The sequence below is a fragment of the Urocitellus parryii genome, chromosome 10 (assembly GCF_045843805.1).
Source record: "Urocitellus parryii isolate mUroPar1 chromosome 10, mUroPar1.hap1, whole genome shotgun sequence".
Lineage (NCBI taxonomy): Eukaryota > Metazoa > Chordata > Mammalia > Rodentia > Sciuridae > Urocitellus > Urocitellus parryii.
Genome location: NC_135540.1, coordinates 48,968,766 through 48,978,624, shown reverse-complemented (window position 1 = coordinate 48,978,624; position 9,859 = coordinate 48,968,766). Strand labels below are relative to the sequence as shown.

Here is a 9,859-nt window from a genome sequence, read left to right as displayed (position 1 = left end):
TTTTTTTCTACTTTTATGCTGGTGTTTTATTATCTTAAAGACTACACCTTTATAATAAGAGCTAACATTCAGTGGAACAAATTCTCCCACATATTTATTTTTCTCTAAGAAACTCTTGGCTAGGCATAGCCCTTTACATTTCTACATATATTTTGTAGTAGCTTATCAAGTTCACCTCACACACATTTACAACATTGGAATTTTTATTAGGATTCTATAAAATTTTGGTAAATACTCATTTAGTAAGGTCTTCTTTGATGTTTTTCAATATTATTTATAGTTTTTTGTATTGAGAGCTTCCATACATTTTGTTAGAATTCTGATGTTAATGCACATTATCATCATAGTGGATGCCATGGCACAACCCCAGTCCTTCCATAGGACTGGAACTCTCACTTCCTAAGCTACAGGAAGGGCAAAGGGTTGGCAGTGCTCAGCTGAGTCTCTCCCTGGAATTTTACTCATCAGAAAAGAACCCCCTGGTCTAAAACTGTGCTCCCTTCCAGGGAATATTCAATGCTTGTTTGATGTGAGGAAATAAAATCCTTGTAGGTCTTTGCTAGAGTTTGTATACGGTTCCCATGTGTTGAAATTTAATTCCCACTAAGAGGTATTAAAGAGGATGGAAACTTAACCTAAGTTGTTTAGAGGTGGAGCCTTGGGAGGTGATTAGGATTATATAAAATTATTCAGGTAGAGCCTTCATGATTGAATGCAGGTAGATTTATAAAGAAATACACTAATACAATCCTCTTGTCTCTATTTGGGACAATTTTGAAAAGCCATTTCAACTTCAAGAGTTCCCCGTGGGATTAGCTGCACTGAAACAGTTGCCATAGCATTGAAATTCAGATTTTCCTTCACTCAATTTTATTTTCCTCAAGTATTGAATTTGAGAATACTTTCCAATAATGTATGGGAATAACTCTCAAAATCTGCAGTATTTTAATAAATTTTAAATTTTGATTGCTTTTTCCTTCAAGGCAAATGAATTTTGTATAATGAGCTTATGTTTATCAATGCTACCTAACATGTCTTCAAGTTTTATCTATATACAGTTTTGATTTTCTAGATATGCAAACATACCATGTGATCTTTTTTCTTTTTGAAAAAAATTGACAAATAATTGTATATATTCATAAAATACAATGTGAGTCTTGACAATTTCTTTTCTTCCTTTATAGTCATTATGTTTTATTTATTGATCTTTTCTTACTAGAGTCTAGGATCTCTAGTACAATTTGGATAGATCTAACAATTATGGGATTCTTTGTCTCATTTTGAACTACAGGGAAAACTTTCAATAATGTCATCATTAAGTAATATTTAATATGGGTTTTATTTTTCATAATTGATTATATTAAGTATCCTTAAAGATTATTTCCTTTTGTTCCTAGATTGTAAGAATGTTTTTTTCATGAATACTGTTAAAAATGAAATATTTTTCCTTTGTATTTGAATAGATTACAACACGGCCCCCCCCTTTATTTCTTAATGTAGCGAAATACCTGGTTGATTTTCAAATGTTAAAACAAACTTGTATTTCAGGGGAAACTCCCAAATAATTGTTTTGCATGATCTTCTTACGTAAAAATAGATTTGTTTTGTTAATTTTTTGCTTAACATTGTTTCATGTATAATCATGAGTGAGCCTGGCTTATAATTTTCTTTCTTATCACCTGACTTGACTTCAGTATCAAGTTTATATGTTGGCCCCCAGATAAAATTGCAGATATTATTCTTATTAGTTATGCACTACATGTAGTAAGTTGCTCCTAAAACTTTGTGTTTTAAAAGAACAAGATTTATTGGCTCGCAGTTTTTGTGGTCCAAGAAAACCTTAGATGGGTCCTCTGGCCGTCATCTCAGGCCTCGACTGCGAGAGATCCTTCTCGGGCTCTTTCCTGGGTTGTTGGCAAGACCTGGTTCTGCAGTGGTTGTTGAATGGAGACCTCAGTTTCTCATACTCTGTTGGCACAGGGCCACCCTCTATTCCTTACCATGTGAGCCTCCCCATTGGGCATCTCGCAAGACAGCTGGCTGCATCCAAGAGAGTAGGGAGAGAATGCTAGAGACAGCCTACTAGCAAGAGAGAATTCACTCTCTTTAATAAGTTTATCTTGGAACAAAGTCTCTAATGAGATAAATATTTCCATTTGATAGATAGGAAAACTGAAGCTCAGCAAGTCTATGTAATTGGCTTAAACCCAGAGAGTTGATAAGCAGAAGTGCCAGAATTTAAGTTCGGATTTTATGATGGTAAAAACTTTGCTGAAGCTTACTCTGAAATTTTTGACTGGTAAAAATCTTCTGGGGATTGTTTTCTTCAAATTGATAAATATCTCTTTTTAAATTCTTATCCAAGTCTTTGATCAAATTTATAGACTTTCTTGGATCTTCCTGCCCTCCCCTGACCTGTGTAGCTTCTTGTTTCTGTACATGGTCTTGAATAAACAAATCCAAATTTGCTCCATAGTGACAATTACTGTCCTCATTATGAAAGTGACTCTGGACTTATTAGCTCTGAGTGAATGGAACTTGAGACTGCCCGCTGGGGCTGGAGTAGGCCGTTGTGAGGTAGAGTGAAGCACCCCAAGGGTTCACAACTGGATAAACTGCACTTGAGCCCACCAAACACACTTCATGGCCAGTCTCCTCCAAAAGAGAAGCTGAAAATGTTTTAATAATGCACATTCTGTGGCAATTAGAATATAAGCAACAATTAATGTTGGCAAGGATATGGGGTAAAAGGTATACTCATCCATTGCTGGTGGGGCTGCAAATTGGTGCAACCACTCTGGAAAGCAGTATGAAGATTCCTTAGAAAACTAGGAATGGATTCACCATTTGACCCAGTTATCCTACTTCTTGGTTTATAGCCAAAGCATACTACAGTGACACTGCCACATTAATGTTTATAGCAGCTCAATTCACAATAGCTTAACTACAGAATCAGCCTAGGTACTCTTCAACAGATAAATGGATAAAGAAATGTGGTACATATACACGATGGAATATTACTCAGCCATAAAGAAGAATGAAATTATTGCATTTTCCCGTAAATGGATGGAACTGGAGAATAACATGCTAAGTGAAATAAGCCAATCTCAAAAAACCAATATCTCTGATATGCAGAAGCTAATTTCACAATAAGGGTGGGCGATGGTTAGGGATAAATAGAAGTACTTTGGATTAGGAAAAGGGAAATGAAGAGAAGGGAAGAGGAATGGGACTAGGAAAGATAGTAGAATGAATCAAACATTACTATCCTATGTGTATATATGACTACATGACAAACGTAATTCTACATCAGGTACTCGATATATGTATATTGAATACATTCTACTATCATGTATAACTAATTAGAATAAAAAATGCACATTGTGTAATAATTACATATCGCTGTTTAACCTTCATGTCTAAACAAACATGGTTCAATTTAGATAGTTGTTACATATGGTCAATCCATACTATTGAAAATTAGTACTGATGGTCAATATGCAGGGATGTGTACTGTCCACTGCAATTTATTCTTGAGTTTTGAGTTACATCAAGATATTAAATCACAAGCAGTTAGCTTTATTGCTTTTAGCAAAAGTTAAATAGTCATATTATATGGTATCTGTTGTTATCTTTTGCTTTTCTTTGATAATTTGTCCAGGATAGGGCACTTCTAATGAAGTTTAATTATATAGACAATTTCTTGTTGGGGGGGAAGCAAGAGGTAAGTTTGGAATATATGCATATTTCAGCACATATTATTGGTAACAGATGAAGTTGCAGTCTATTAAATTTTAAACCAGAGGGCAAGTTATGCAAATGTTAGTAGAACAGAGAAATTTGAACATAATTCTGATATTTGGAAAGCTCTTCAAGTATAGAGAGAAAATCTGGGAATATAAAATCAAAGAAATAATGTTTAAAATTTCTGTGGTTGGGCATGTCGATCAGTAGTAGAGTGCCTGGTTGGCATGCAAGGCCTGGGGTTCACTAAAGAGAAAACAAAACAAAAACACAAACACAAATACTAACATGCTATTCGATTTTGCTTTTGCCTTCCCAAGACCTCTGTCCTAATTTGCATTAGGTTTCTAATTACCTGGAGGTGAGAGGTAGATAGGTGGGAAGAGATTATAAGGTGGGAAATATCAAGAGTAAAAAAGGAGAATGTTCAGAGTTTGATAAGGCATCATAAGATCTTGAGAGAGAGTTTTTCTATTTTCTTGATTTCCTCTTGCACACCATAACTTAGTATAGAGGATTTAGGGTTTTTTTTTGGTTTTGTTTTGTTTTGAGTTTAGCTGTATCATGGAGAAGAGGTTTAACAACCTGCCATGAAGGATCCGATGGAGACCAGAAGGGAACATCAATAAAGGAGGAAATAAAATTATACTACCTTTCTAGCCCCAGAAATATGTGAGAAGAAAAAGGAGTTAAGAATTAACTTACAGGATACCTTCTCTGTTATGACTTTTATATATGTACATATACTCTTACATATAACTCATCTAATCCTTACAATGTTATGAGATAAATTATTATTTCATTACCATTTTTCATTTGAGGAAATTGCAATACTGAGTCAATAAATAACTAAGATCATACTTTAATAAGTAGCAGAGCTGAATTGTGCTCTTCAGCTCCAGGAGCTCCAAAAGAGTTGGGTTGGTGAAGACAACATGGAAGACCAGGAGGGCCCCAGCTTTTCACCCTGCTGCCCATTCAGGACCGCACCGCCTCACCTCAGAGCCTCAGGCACGGCCGTGGCAATGCAGCTACTCCGTGTGGTCAGAAGAGGGAGCTCTCACAGAGTGGCCCAAAGTGAAAAGCTAAATCCGGAGTCCAGGGCTCAGCAGGATGGGGATTGGTGGATCACCCACCCCAGGGACTGGAGGGAGGTTGTGGTTGTTTCGCAGAGATCCCAGGAAGTAGTAGCAGGGGAGAGACAGGGTTAAATTAACCAGGATTTGGTGCTAATGAAGCCAGGAGAGAGGAACCTGAGCTCCATTGCCAGAATGACAGGAGGGCAAATAACACTAGGAGCCTGGGTTGCCATGGAGACTTGGGGAACCAGAGTCCACTGCACCGAAAGCTCTGGATTTTTCCTTTCACACAGGGCTCCCAAGCCTTCCTCTGCACCCCCAACACAATGCACCATGTGCCATCACAGGAGAGGCGCAGAGGCGCAGGGCTGGCCCACGGACTAAATGATTTTCTGGGAGAGGCTGATTATTTCCTCAGCACTATTGAATGAGATTGTTTCATCTCAATTTAGTTAATTTGTTTTCCTGCTAACTAGTGTGGATGGGAGGAACACAGAAGGCCAGATGAAGTACGGAATTGCAAAGAACTTTCCTTTTTTTGCCTTCATTCTGAGTTATGGTGGGAATTAAAGTTTATAAACCTGTTTACAAAAAAAAAATGGCTAAGTAGGAAAAATAATGAAAGAGGAAAAATTATGTTGTTGTCAACTGTATAGACAATGGAAAAGGCACATGTACAGTAACCAGAAAAATAAAAGGGAGGAGAAGGAATTACTAAGAGTTCAATGGGATAATAATCTTATTGATGGTATCCAATGATATGAGAACCTCATTTAACAAAGAGGAATTTGCTAGATAGTTAATGTCAGTGTTCTCTAGCTGTTACAGAAATATATGTGGTTATAAAAAAGAAAAACAAAAACCTAAATACTATGTGTAGGATGGGAAAAAATGGAAATTACAGGGAGAGAATAACAATTTCAGTGTCTCAGTAGGTTGTTCCGGGGCCACCCACACCTTGATTTGTTAGTCTGTACCCTTTCCTCCCCATTGCACTTCTGGGTCTGAGCTGGAGGGTGGTGGGTGGAGGAAGAATAGTCTATGGCTACAACTTCCTCCACAGCTGTCTGCCCCACTTTGTCCAGACCATCATTTGCTCTTACTTGGGCCAGAGTGAAAGCTTCCTAATTGATCTTGCCTCCTACAATCTCCCCCTCCTGTGGTCTATCTTATAAATCTTTGCTAGATTCATCACACTGAAACCTGGCTTTCATTGCATTACCCTCCTGCACATCCCTTACAAAAATCTTTTCAAAGGGCTCTCATTGTGGGGATTGATTGGATAAAAACTTCTCTCTCTTGGATATGAAAGGTGCTTCAGGATAAGACCACAGCAACTCTTCTACGGAAGGTCCCAGTATGTATTTATTTATCATGGGAGGAAGTTTTGTAGTTACTCTAGAGCTTTTATCGTTTTTGTAGTGTTGAACTTTTGTAGTTTTTGTAGATATTATAGGACCTAGAGGACCTACGGTCTTGATCATTCGTTATCATAGAGGTATAGATAATCAAATAAATAGGTGGGGGAGGAAAAACACATAAGAATGTAACCATGTGTGGAATCAAGTGGGCCCTCAGAAGAAGAATTATATTATGAGAGAAGAGGTGTCTGGGGTTCTATAAAGAAAAGGCCTCCTCGAGAACTCCAGCTCACCTAGAAGTTCCCATGTCCCAATGGGTCTAGTCAAGTGGAGGGTATACCATTTGTATCATGTCTGGCAACACCAATAGAAATATTGGGTTGTGAGTAGAGAGAAGCAGACTCACACCTTCCACATCTCGGATATCCTTGGCCACCATTAAAAAATATATATATATATATATATATATATATATATATATATATATATATATAAATCTATATCTATCTATCTATCTGTGATTGGCCAGCCTTCCTTCCTTCCTTCCCCCCTTCCTTCCTTCCTTTCTTTTTCTCTAGTATCTCTTATAAGAGTTCTTGAAGTATAATTTAGCCACAATAAATATATCAATATTAGGTGTACAGTTCAATGAGTATAATAAATGAATTCAACCATTTATTAAACAAAATACTTCCAAACTGCCTTCTGCCTCTTTGCAGCTTAATTTTTTGACCCCTCCCTTGCAAGTACTGATCTACAGTATATCACTCTGGTTTTGCCTTTTCTGGAATTTATATATATATATATATATATATATATACACACACACACACACACACATACACCACTATATATATATATATTTTGTATATAAATATATGTAAATATATATATATATGTTATGTATTCTTTTACATTGAGCTTCTGTAATTTAACATAATGCATTTGAGATGAGAACACATTTTTTACATAAGTTGATAGCAGCTAGGACTGGCACTGTGAAAAAACTAGAGGCTTTCTCTAGACTCAGTAAGCAGTGAATTTATTCTTAGATTTGACTCTGCTCTTTGTGTAGCTGTGGGCAAGTTAAGCAACGTATTTGAGCATTGTTCACTTAACAATTAAAATAGGGGCAAAAAATCAACTTCAGGAGGTTATTATGAGGATTAGTAAGTTAGAAACATTTCATTAAATATGTAAGTAGAAAATCAAGTGATTACTACATACCTAATGCCTTTTTTGGCCTTCAAAAATAGAAAACCAGTATTACTAACAGTGTCAGAGACTGCTTGAGGCTCCCCAATGTCTGATCTCCACAGGGTCACCTAGTGTTACAATTTATAAGTGTTGTCCTAATTTTTTTTTCAGTTTGAAAATTTTATTTCATTAACTTTAAAGGTGAACAAAATATGTATTTCAAATCTTATTAAATATTTATCTGACATATACGTTTACATAGAGGACAAACAGGATTTCAAGTAACTTACTGTGCATTTAAAAATATTCTTTCTTCCACAAAACCTCTTCATTGAAAGACAAAACAAAACCTCCAAAGCATCAAAAATCTTGTCTTTTATACTGCATAAATGCTCGATGCAAACTTCTGATTTATTTCTTATTGTCAACTCTGATGATGAAGATGGGAGGCATAAATGTTCCCAGTTCGGTCCAATGATGCAAACAAAACGCTCTTTCCTTCAGATACAAAGTCTCCACTGATGTCTCTTATAGTAGGACCACATACTTGTTGCTCATACCAGATCACTTCTTTTTCTTTCTCTTTTTTACTTCCTTCTCCTTGCTGAAGACTTAGGTCACTACCTCCTGTTTTTTGTGGCCTTGTTTTTAGTTTAGGTATCATTTATGCTGCTTACATTACTGACTTAGGTGGTAGGGACAAGACAGTGGTTGCCATCTTCCTGTTTGAGTGGACCCGGACTCTGCCTCTGTATTGAACATCATGATTCCACTCTCTAGAGTACATTTTATTTTTCTCAACAAACACTTTAAGTCCAACTGCTGAGCATACATCTTGAATCTCTATAGCTGTAGGATTGCTTACTAAGATCCTGCTTCCCTCCACGATGGCCTTCTTATTTTTTAATTAAGCAGAATAGATACAAATAAGCCTGTCTTGGTCTGCATGGGAGTGTGTGGCAGCACAAGCCATTTCCACTCCACTCCACACAGAGATAGCATCCCCCCCCCCAAGTGTTGTCCTAATTATTAATGGTACCTTCTTGTGACTTAGTAGTGTCTCCATTTGGAAGAAAAATGACAGACCCTAGCTTTCCCCTTCCTTGTCACTAATGGAATTCCCAGATTTCAACGGTATATGGCCAACCAGAATAAAGAGTATTCTATAACTTCCTTGTAGCCAGGTGGTCATTTGACTAAATTTTTGGTCAATGAGATAGATATAAATGGGACTGATCAATGGGGAACTTTTGGGAAATGTTCTTACAGTAAGAATGTCTTTCTCCTTGTTTTTTTACTTTTCCTGGCAGGCATGGGGACATGGTAGCCAGCACTGGAGCAGCCATCTTGGACCGTATGATGAATTTGACATGGAATATATACCAGATGGTTCATAGATAGCAGGATTCTATTCAATTTTACTTGAGAAAGAAGTTTTAGTTTATTTAAAGTTAATATTTGCTTTAGTTAGCTAAAAGTCCCCATAAGAACAATTAGAGGAGGAAAAGTTTACTTGGGCACTCAGAGTTTTAGAGTCCATAGATGGCCAATCTATTGTTCAGGATTTGAGATGAGGCAGAACGTCCTGGCAGAAGAGTGTGGTGGAGGAAAGCAGTTCCAGACATCGAACATCCCACATCCCAAGAGGAAGCATAGAGAGATCTTCACTCAACAAGGACAAAATATACACCCCAAAGGGGCCCCTAGGAATCCACCTCCTCCAGACACACCCTACCTGCCCACTGTCACCACCCAGTTAATCTCTATCAGGAGATTAACACACTGATTAGGTTAAAACTCTCATAACCCCAAAATTGAATCTCTAAACTTTCTTGCATTGCAGACATAAGCTTTTGGGGGCTACCTCATATCTAAACTATAACAATATCATTTTGAATTTTTTTGTCACTCATGGTCACATCTATATCTAACTAACACATTAATCCTTTCTTATATCCCACTCTCAAAATTTGAGGTCCTAACATGTCTTGGGAAAAGTGCCTTAAAACTAAGTGCCACTAGAAGATGATTTCCCCTTTTGTTTTTTTTTGCGAAATGTAGTCAAAGATAAATATCCTATTTCCATTTCTCAAATAAAGGACATGTTTATGTTCTGTCGGAAAGGTAGAAGGTTGAATTTTATGAATAGCTAAGGATGTGTCTAGCTGCCGACTGAGTTTGTTATTTGAAGACTTGGGAAACTTGGTCATAAAGTAAGGCAAATTATCTATTCTCTGTATCAGTGCCATCAAATCACATAGCTCTTTCCTTAGATCTGCAGACTTATGAGTCTCTATGTACTGCAAAATCCTGAAAGGACCCCCCCATGGAAGCCATGTTTTTTGAAGGAGTATTATTCAAATTTTTGATCAGCTGCTCTTTCACTGGGATATGGAGGGTCTTACATTTCGTTTGCTTGTTTATTTGTTTGAACTGGGTAGAAGTTTCTTCTTTTGGTAGTATTTAAATCCCCTCTCC

The 9,859-nt window shown here is 37.0% G+C and overlaps 1 pseudogene; it reads right to left on the bottom strand.

The window, feature by feature from the left end:
• Positions 1-593: 593 nt before the first annotated feature.
• LOC113189402 (signal recognition particle 19 kDa protein-like) lies at positions 594-8,354 on the bottom strand (annotated as a pseudogene).
• Positions 8,355-9,859: the final 1,505 nt, after the last annotated feature.